The following is an 11,572-nucleotide window of genomic DNA, read 5'->3' as shown; positions in this document are numbered from 1 at the left end:
TGTAGTGGAAACAAGTTTCCATCATTCTAATCAGTTTAATTTATAAAACTTTAATAACTTTAAAATTCTAGCAATAATATTAGAGTTTATGAAATAATTTCCCCCCTGAAATTCTTTGTTGTTTGTTGTCATTTTTAAGGATTCTGTATTTTATGATTTAATTCAAATTTATCATCAAAAATGGTGCTAGTCAAATGAATTCATAAAACATTACCAGTTTAATCAGCCTATTAACGTAATGAAATGAAAATAACAATTCCTTCACAACAAAACATATACTTTTTATTAATTATTCCAAAATTTGCCAAATTCTGCAACATTTCACTGTAAAATCCATTTTTTATGACCGGACTCTGTCTGCATTTTCTACCTTGCAGAAACCATAGGTCCATAACAAGTTAAAGATGCGCATTTTGAGTAATCTGAGGTATACAGCATATACAACTGATCGAAATATTTAACACATTTAATTTAGTATTTTTATGGCACTTACAAGAGACTGTAAAAGGCTTTTTGAATGGGAGGGATTGGATTACGTTTATTTCTGATTTGTTGTATCTGTTTGTTGAAATCTGAAATTATCTCATTATTTGGCAATGCAGTAAGCATAGCATTTTTTTCCAAATGTTTTTTCCCCAACTGTACTAAAAGAATCTTTCATCTTAAAAAGAGCTATTGGAATCTGAACTAGAATGAGCTATGATTGGCTCTAGAACTAGAATTGGTCAATGCCGGCTCCGGTCAATGCTGTGCAGTTCAGAGAGAGCGTGCAAAAAACTGGCCTCTGCTATTGCTCTTATCTCCGTGTCCTAATCTCTGGATTACTGTATCTTTCAAAGGTTAAATCTTTACCTTAGCAGGAGCTGTTTGATGGCTGCAGCCTCAGTTACCGTGTCGGCCGGTTTGCCAACTGTACACACGCGTCGACACACGCTCCAACTTCCCATGCCGTTCTGTCACTCAGTGCGTCTGAACCCGGTGCCATGACTGACGCCATTGTGTCATACTGCCGAGCTCTCGGCCCGTTCCCACAACCCAAACCTCTGTGGATTAGGCTCACAACAGCTGTATTGTGTGTGTGTGTGTGTGTGTGTTTGCTGTAGATTGCTAGAGAGGTAGAGAGCTCAGAATACAGTACTGCATTTATCGCTGGATGTCTGGAAACCGACCAGATTGGCTGGTCAGTAGTTAGTGTAGTTAGTTGTGAATTTCTCCTGGCAACTTTTGCTCAGCAGAACAGTTCAGATTTCTCATGATTTGGGTTAGTGTTGTTTTAATATTATTTATATACTATTATAGTATTTATTAATATTTTGAATTAGCTTTTATTTTTATATTTTCAGTTTTTATTTTAATTTTATGTGCTTGTCATTTTTTTTGTTTATTTATTTTATTGTTTTTGTTGTTTTTATTTCTATATAGATTTCATTTATTTTTTTTATTTCTGTTTACTTATAGTGCTTCTAGTACTTCAGCTTAAATGTATTTATTTTAGTTAGTTGGCAAGGCAACATTTCAAATTTTCCTTTATTTTTATATTTTAATTTGTTTAAGTTTTAGTCATTTTATGTGCTTTTGTCATTTCTGTTAGTTTTTAATAGGGGTGTCATGATACCATTTTTTCAGAACCAATCCCGATCCGATACTAAAAATTCTGAGTACCAGACGATACTGATCCGATATCCGATTTTTTTTTTTTTTAAATCAGTGTAGAATTTCTATACCTCAGTGTGTGTTGATCTGACTAAATATATTATCTACTAAATATAGACAACTTCATTATAAAGAAAAATAACAAATGAAAAAAATATATAATCATAATCTATGAGTAAAATACTATTGTAGTGCACAATAATTGAATAAAATCTAAACATTATTTAGAGGGGAAAAATAAAAGTAAATGGGTGTAATCTGGTAAAATGTTACACATTGCTCTTTGTATTGTTGTAAAATACATTCATGAAAAACAAGTAAATATATTTTGATATAAATGTATGCATTAAATTAAAAGACATTTCTTTTAAATTTATAGCACAGTAATGAGGCAGCAACATATGATAGATAAGACAGAAAAAGAAAGGATATTAATAATCTTTCATTGCGCAAAAGTATTATAATATGAAAAGCTCCAGTACAGAGCGGCTCAAATAACCAATATTTTAACACCGTGACCAGCCAATATCATTCTGATTGCTAATATTTATTTTTCAGTAAGCTTTTAATAAAAGCTAGAGATTTAGTAGTGGCATCACTGAATAGTTGTGCAGAAAACACTGTCAGTTTATTTATATTTTTTTGCATTTTACTAATGCTGAATTTTAGCCTTGAGCTCAGAGCTGATTCATCTGGTTATTTGAGATGACGTGCTTCCAGCGCCGCTGGTCATTTCTAGTGTAGACGCGGTGTTACTGTGCAAACAGCCAGCCGCTGCTGTTGCTGTAGGAGCTCACAGCTTTCAGCACCGTGTGAATGAGCTCTTGCATTAATGATTCAGAGGAACCGCCTGCACCAGAGCAGCTCAGCCGAATGATGAATTACTCTTAATCACACTCACCTTTTAGAGATCTTAATATTTTTTAGTTCATTTATTGGTTTATCGCTGTCCTCCTAAAATTACAGACTGCATCTGATGCCGTAATGACTGTCTCCATGGTCACCACGTGCTCTCCTCTTGCCTGCTTTAGTCCCAGTTTATGGGTCACCGGAGGACAGCGATGCTTTTGGCAGCAGTAAGGAGCAGAGATTGGAGTAATCTAATCGTTCCACGGCCCACCTCTCCCAGGCAGCTTTCTCCACTCTTTATTATGATGTTGTGGGCTTCTGTATTTTTATATCAGGTGTTTTTGTCTTATTTGTATGCATAAAAACAAGTCATCAAGCTTTTTGGATTTTTTATGCCAAAAGCAGGCTGTTTCAGACCAAATTTTACAGGCATTTTGATGACAGGATGTTGACATTATGGAGCAATTTCCGACAAACTCATGTTTTCAGAAGAACATAATGGTCCGTAACCGTGTCTAGTGATATGCAGGTTAGGCTGAAATTGTTATTGGAGATCTAGCGGTATCTTGAAGTGCTCAAGTAAACATTCAGAAATGTAAATAAATGCAATACAATACAATTTTCAAATTTTGTACTTTTTAAAGTGAAATGCGTCAGTCTGGTTCACATTCAGAGCAAAATTAAGCGCTTCAACCCCTTTTCAGTGGCCAAATTGAACTGAATAATATTGACTTTAAAGTGGACTCGAACCTCTTTTTAGTTGTGATAGTGTCTCAGTCCACATTACATTCACACTGGTTTTTTTAGGAAGCCAAACAATTGCAATATAATAATAATAATAATCTGTTCAAATTGTTTGTCTTATTAACAAATTGATCATTATTTATTATTATTATTATTAATGCAAAGAAAGAAATATATTACTATACACTGTTATATGAATTATTTAAAGGGGTCATATGATGCGATTTCAATTTTTCCTTTCTCTTTGGAGTGTTACAAGCTCTTGGTGCATAAAGAAGATCTGTAAAGTTGCAAAGACTAAAGTCTCAAATCCAAAGAGATATTCTTTATAAAAGTTAAAAGTTAACCACGCCTACCTAAAACGGCTCGTTCTAACACGCCCCCACATATCTACCTCACTATGTGGGAAGATTTGCATAACGCCGCCCAAATGTTCACACAAAGAAAGAAGGCGTAACTTTTATTCTCGCTGTAGTTTTGTTGTTTCCGCTGCCATGTCGTTATGTCCCCACTGGATTCAACAAATGCCTCGTTTGTAATGGGTTTTAATGTTTTTGTCTCATCGCTCCAGCTGGACACGGCATCAACAGTATGGTGAGGGGCGTAACATATCCGTCACATGCTTGAGGTATTCTCCCTCAAGCCTGGGTCTGAATCCAAATGTGTCCGGCAGAGCATGCGCAGACATCCATGAGTCTGTGTTCGGGGTAAAATCGAATCGTTATCAGTCTACGCGAGGCAGGGGGATTTCCATGACAAAGACACAGTCGTCTGGGGTTTCAGACCCCCCTGTTTGTCTGGCTGCGTGTGAAAGTCCGGGGTCTCTCAGACTGGCCTGTGTCGGCTGTAAGAGGCCCACCAGGTGAAAAAGGGATTCAGCTTCCTGACAGAGCAGCCATGCAACAGCAAGCGCCCACTTCTGCAGCTGATATGCCTCCGGAAGTATTTTTTCTATTCGTTTTTATGGGTACTCGAACCAGACATGTCTGAGACGAATCACTTTTGATTCAAAGCTAAAAACTTATATGTTTATGTACTTTGTCTTTTATAAATCAGTCTGCCGTAAAGCATTGTCAGTTATTTACATTTAGGGTTGCAAAAAGGTGGAACATTTCCAGTAAATTTCGGAAATATTCCAGAAATTTTGGAAACTTAACAGGATTTTTTGGAATATTCCAGGGATTTTTGGAAAGTTTCTGGAAATTTACTGGAAATTTTCCACCCCTTTGCAACCCTATTTACATTTCAGTATTTAGCAATATCCAAAGCATCTTACAAAAAAGGAGCAAAGCAATTTATCAAAGAACCAACAATAGTTATAATGCACAATTCCAGGTTTATTAGACAATTATGAAATTAAATCATAAGCAATGGTGCAATATAAACCTTCACTGTATGATTTTAATTGATCGCAAGTATTACAATGTATTTGTATTTAGTTTATTCATTGTATATTTGAAATGTTGACTTTTCAAATCAAGTGCTTTTGGAATACATCATTTTCACCAAAATGTTATTTATTTAATTAGTTTGCTAGTTATTGATATTTGTGTTGGGTATTTTGAACTTTCGGGTAAGATTTAAAACAAAAATTGAAAGAAGTCTCTTCTGCTCACCAAGGCTATTTATTTGATTAAAAATACAATAAAAATAGTAATACTGTGAAATAGTATTACATTTTAAAATAATTTTGTATTTTAATATATTTTAATAGTCATTTATTCCTGTGATGCAAAGCTGAATTTTCAGCATCATTACTCCAGTCTTCAGTGTCACATGACCCAATCAGAGCACACCTCGCTTTTCAGACCGATGAGCTTTGTAAAAATCGACGCGTTTCAGAAAGGCAGGGCATAGTGGAGAAACAATAATGTACAGTATGTGGAAAATAATGTTTTTTTAACTTTAAACTGCTTAAACACATTTCATTACACCAAATACACTAAATAATGTTCTTTTTAGCAGCATCATATGACCCCTTTAATATAATCAGTTCACTGGTTTTAGGTAGCCAAAAATTTTGAATATAATAATAATAATAATCTATTTGAATTGCTTCTTATTAACAAATTGATGATGATTATTTATTATTATTATTATTAATGCAAAGAAAGAAATATATTACTATTGTAATACACTTTTATATTAATTATTTAATATAATCAGTTCACTGGTTTTTAGGTAGCCAAACAATTTGAATATAATAAAATAAATAAATAATAATAATAATAATAATAATATATTTAAATAGTTTGGCTTCCTAAAAATCAGTGTGTATGTAATATGGACTGATTATGTTAAATAATTAATATATTTAATATTGAAAAATAATTTATATATTTATGAAATATTAATTTATTTTACAGTGCAATTGTATTATTTTTATTATTATTGTTGTTTCAATGAAGGAAGAAATATATTACTACTGTAATAACCTTGCAAAAATGAATATTTCATAATTATATAAATATTTATTATTGATCTTTTGTTATTATGAGAAGTGTTCAATATTTTTGATTTATTATGAAGTTAGTAGTTAATAGGAAACACTGATGTCTTGAGTCTGTTCTATCCATACTATAGACTGGTGTGTTTTTTGTATCAAAATACGGGTACGTTTGACGTCCAGTGTGCACAAAAGCTTACATGAGTAATGATTTCTTACAACAGGCCTATTCTGATCTCTGCGCATTTCATTCTTGCTTTCTCTCCCTGCTTTGTCTGCGTGGCCTTGACGCTTGGCTACGTTTCGCTCTCAACGGAGATGACGCTGTAGCTCCGCGAGTGAGCGCTGCACGAGTGGGTGGCGGTGGGAAAATAAGCTCTGAGACCAGAGTCAAGGAAGTGTGGCGTAATGACTCATTCGTAGAGTACAGTGTGTGGTTGCATGTGCGGAGGATGAAAAGCAGCGTGCTCTGGCCTCGCTGCCTCCTCTTCCACCCCCTTCCGAGCGCGGCTCACAAATTTCCCAAGGTCCCCGTCACTCCCTCAAGCCTGGGTCTGAATCCAAATGTGTCCGGCAGAGCATGCGCAGACATCCATGAGTCTGTGTTCGGGGTAAAATCGAATCGTTATCAGTCTACGCGAGGCAGGGGGATTTCCATGACAAAGACACAGTCGTCTGGGGTTTCAGACCCCCCTGTTTGTCTGGCTGCGTGTGAAAGTCCGGGGTCTCTCAGACTGGCCTGTGTCGGCTGTAAGAGGCCCACCAGGTGAAAAAGGGATTCAGCTTCCTGACAGAGCAGCCATGCAACAGCAAGCGCCCACTTCTGCAGCTGATATGCCTCCGGAAGTATTTTTTCTATTCGTTTTTATGGGTACTCGAACCAGACATGTCTGAGACGAATCACTTTTGATTCAAAGCTAAAAACTTATATGTTTATGTACTTTGTCTTTTATAAATCAGTCTGCCGTAAAGCATTGTCAGTTATTTACATTTAGGGTTGCAAAAAGGTGGAACATTTCCAGTAAATTTCGGAAATATTCCAGAAATTTTGGAAACTTAACAGGATTTTTTGGAATATTCCAGGGATTTTTGGAAAGTTAAATTTATGATCTTTGAGAAATCATTTTAATATACTGATTTGCTGTTCAATAAACATTTCTTATTATCAATGTTGAAAGCAGTTGTAACTAGGGTTGGGTACCGAACTCTGTACTTTTAAGGGTACCGACCGAATTGCTTCGTTACTACCGAGTACCGATTCACGTTAAATCAATCGGTGCCAAATTTCGTTACCTGAGAACGCATCTGGGCGCATCCGCGACAGAGAGAGAAAGAGAGACCCTGTGACGTGATGTCACCCCTGCAACTCGTTCGAACAACACAGGGCAAGCCGAAATGTTCTGAAGTGTGGTTACATTTCTATATGAACTAGTGTCTGTGAATATTAAAATGCAAAAAGACGGTTTAAATATGAGTCCTGCATGATCCGCTTGCCTCTGTATGCATGAATGGTGGAAATGCGGTTTTGTTTACTACACAAATACTGAAGCACGCGTGACGCTCGCGGTGATTTCCGGCCTCTGCGTCTCACTATATGACGGCATGAACACAAAAACATAATCACCAGAGCTGCTGTGAGAGTCACTTCGTGAGAATTTTACCGTTTCATTTGAGAAAACTAGCATCATCATACTGTATACACAGAAACTTCATGACAACCTGTCAAAATAAAAGTACGGTTTAACATGTAACAGAAATATATTACTCTTGTATTACTTTTGTAAAGTATAATGTACATCTTTAAATATTCCATTTTCTATCAAATTTAAATAAAACAATGAAATGATAAAAATAAATATTACAACTAGATTAATCACTTAATTGTAGAAAAAAAATAATACAATTATTAGCCTATTAAAAAATGTTTTAAAGGAATATTACGCAGAGAGTAAAGTACCAAAAAAAGGTACCGTTGGGTACCGGCACCGAAATTCAGGTACCGATACCGGTACCGTACCGGTTAAAATGTGAACGGTACCCAACCCTAGTTGTAACCTACAGTTATAGATTTGTATTAACGTTTTAAAATATATTCAATTTGCACTCAATCTTCCTCTTATTCTTTTCAATATTTTAAATCCTTTTTTATTCTTATGGTTATTTTTTATGTTTTTAAATCACCATTTTAAGGTAAATAGAATTACTGCTTATTACTGCTTGCATATTTTTGTGGAAACCATGATAAATCCTTTATCAGGATTCCTATGAATAAAAGGTCAAAATATTTTTTATGTTTTTCCAAAAAATTACACCCATCCATTATAAAAGAAGTCCACACGGCTCCGGGGGGGTCAATAAAGTCCTTGTGAAGCGATGCATTTGTGTAAGAAAAATATCCATATTTACAACTTTATGAACCTTAATCTCTAGCTTTCGCTACGTACGCACGTTCACGAGAGAGTGGCGTCCAGCGGATGGCGCAAGACGTAGGCAAACGCAGTGACGAACGCGGAAGTGACGAGGCGCAGAGGAGAGAGCAAAACAAAACACTGGTCACGAGTTAGTAGTACAAAACGAGGATTTGTAAAGAAAAATGTCGGAGGATTTCGATATAAGCCAGGAGGATTTCCTTTGCTGTAAACAAAATTTGTTTCTCGCGAGACTAGCATATTCTCACCGGAGCTTATGCTACGGCTAAGTCTTACGTCATCCGCTGGACGCCACTCTCTCGTTAGTGTACGTACGACAGTTAGCGGAAGCTAGAGATTAAGGTTTATTAAGTTGTAAATATGGATATTTTTCTTACACAAACGCATCGGGTCACTTCAGAAGGCCTTTAGTAACCCCCCGGAGCCTTGTGGACTTCTTTTATAATGAATGGGTGCAATATTTTGGACTTCAAATTTTGGGCTACCATCCACTCCCATTATAAAGCATGGATTGGCCTGGACATTATTTAATATAACTCAGATTGTATTCGTCTGAAAGAAGAATGTCATATACACCTAGGATGGCTTGAGGGTGAGTAAATCATGGGGTAATTTTCATTTTTGGGTGAACTATCCCTTTAATGCATCCTTGCTGAATAAACCTATTAATTTCTTAAAAAAAACATTAAAAAAATTATATATATAATTTAGTTTTGTTGAAAATAAAAATGACCGAGCAGCATAAAGCAAGATGAATGAATAATGATTATTTTGTAGCACAGCCTCTTCATGTTAGGTTTGTCTTGAAGGGTTTATACGTTATCGCTAAAAATCAATTTCTCTATTAGGTTTTTACTCCTGGAAGTCGGCGGTTGCGCTCTATTAAACGCAGCAGCTAATGATTCAGTCTGACCCTCGTCAGGTTCTCGGAGTGATTCTTGTTTTTCTTGCTTTTTTTAAACCGTGACTCTGCTCTCTTCGGCTTTGAAGGCTGGCCTCTTCAGCAGCGGTTATGAGTCAAAGCGGGATGAATCACTCTCAGCCTGACATTCGTTTAGCTCAGACAGATCTCCGTTTGATGGGTAACGCCGGACTGAACCTTCAGTAAACTTCTGCTGTCTCGTTACTAGAATCTTGTTAGACAGAAGCCAGACAGCTTGTGTTTTGACTCAATGGGTTGTCATCTTAAAAGCGAAGCATGTCATTTCTGCTATATAGTATCAAATGGAATAGCAAAAATGATGGTTTACCAAAAACTTTGTTCGGACAAACAGGTAGTCCTGCTCCAAACTTACACCAGTGGTTGAACCAGAACATGTTGGACCGTTTAATCAAACACACAGTGTAATAGTTGGTTATCATAGCTTTGAATTTTGAGTTTTTATTGCTGTTTTATTTTAAATTAGCAGTGAATCTTTTCTGTTTATCTATTTATTTTGTTTTTTGTTTTTTTCTTTCCCGCTTATTTTTTTGTTTTGTTTTTATTGCTTACTTTTTATTGTTGCTTTTATTTTGCATCTGTTTATTACTCTCATTATTACTTTTTGATCTTTTTATGTAAAGTGCTTTGAATTACCATTGTAAATGAAGTGTACTATATAAATAAACTTGTCTAGCCTTTTAATTTAAATTAGCTTTTATTACTTCTCGCTGTTTAACCGTTTAAATCAACAGTTGACATATTTACCTAACATTTTATCCAAATTTGCTTGGCCTGTGTTGATATTCCTAGTCTTTTTATTATAGGTTAAATGGAATATGGAGAAAATGTGTGATTTGGAAATGGCACACTTCTTGTTTAAGTCGAGTTGTAAATGTTTTAAATTGTATAATATGCTTCTGTGTATATAAAACAAAGTTTTCTTTTAAAGTTATAAAATGTTTTTTTTTTTAATAAAATTATAATCTTTATAATTTTATAATTTAAATATGAATTTTTATATCAGTTAATGAAAAGTTTTCGTTATTTACATATATTATATATATATATATATATATATATATATGTATCACACACATTATTCTCTTGCTTTACAGTATATTATGTTTATGTTTTGGAATTTTGAGTATATAGTTGGAAATAGTATTGGACATGGAGGAAAGGTTCACCCAAAAATAAAAATGTGCTTAAAATGTCCTCACCCTCAGGCCCTCAGGAGTTTCTGAACTTATTTGGGGAAATTTAGCATTGCATCACAAAGCAGTATGATGGATTATGGACTCGTATTTTGGCCAGAAGTGACGGTTTAAAATGAAAACATTTCGATGGATTTGTTTCTTACAAACACAAAGCTTTTCAATTCTCAAGATGTTAACTGATGGACTGTAGTTGTGTGGATGATTATTGTGTTTTTATCAGCTGTTTGGACGGCACCCATTCACTGCAGAGGATCCATTGCTAAGCAATGCTACATGATGTAATGCTACATTTGATGGCATGATGACAGATGATATGCAAATCTGTCATGCATATTCAACAGTCTGTTTGTATCAAGGTATTGATTTAGTTTTGAGGTACCAGTTGCATGCATCACTTTTAATGATTGAATGATGAAATCCCAGGCCAGTCTAGCCTCTGCCCATTACTGAATGTAAGAAATTAGACACGTCCACAAAAACAGAAGCATGTGTGGCCAGATGTAACTGTGTGGGCCTTGAGGTTCAGTTTAATACAACTCTTGTATGTGGACTGAAGTGACTCATGGGTAAGACATCCTATTTCTGAGGGTGGCAACATTTGATTCATTGAGCATCACCATCACTTCTGTTTATTGTGTTTTCTTTCCCCATCCTCCTCCACAAAGTTGCTGAACTCCAATGTTTTTCTTCTCACAAGGCCCACGAGTGGAAGTAGTGTGTGATGTGCTGGTGCACCCTGGGCATCTCACAGTCAGGGAATCATTAACTGCAATCACTGTCGAAATCAGTCATGAAGTTGGTATAAAATTTTCAGCATCTCTCTGTAGGCACCAGGGCTCCGTCTGTTGAGAGCCATGGCTTTGTCTTTGCCACATGCACAAGGCCTTCAGACCTCATCTCTTTACCATTTTCTGCTGAAACTCAGAACTGGCCAACCTTTTTTACAAGTCTTATTCATTGTTTTGAGAAGTTACTGTAAAATTTAATGTAATTTGATTCAGCATTTTTATTTATATAAATTTGTATATTAAGTTAAAATAAATAAATATTTGTTATTAAAACCATTATTTTTTTTGTTTTATAATAATTATATTTTTTAGTAGTAGTAGTAGTAGTAGTAAATAATAATAATAATTATTATTAATATTATTATTTTGAAGTGAAGTGAAAGTATGGTGAGTATGGTGACCCATACTCGGAATTAGTGCACTGCATTTATCCCATCCAAAGTGCACACACACAGCAGTGCACACACACAGCAGTGAACACACACACACCGTGAACACACACCCGGAGCAGTGGGCAGCCATTT

Source organism: Sinocyclocheilus anshuiensis, unplaced genomic scaffold (genome assembly GCF_001515605.1).
Source record: "Sinocyclocheilus anshuiensis isolate Anshui unplaced genomic scaffold, SAMN03320099.WGS_v1.1 scaffold552, whole genome shotgun sequence".
Taxonomy (NCBI): Eukaryota; Metazoa; Chordata; class Actinopteri; order Cypriniformes; family Cyprinidae; genus Sinocyclocheilus; species Sinocyclocheilus anshuiensis.
The sequence above is the reverse complement of the archived record's forward strand: the minus strand, read 5'-3'. Positions refer to the sequence as shown.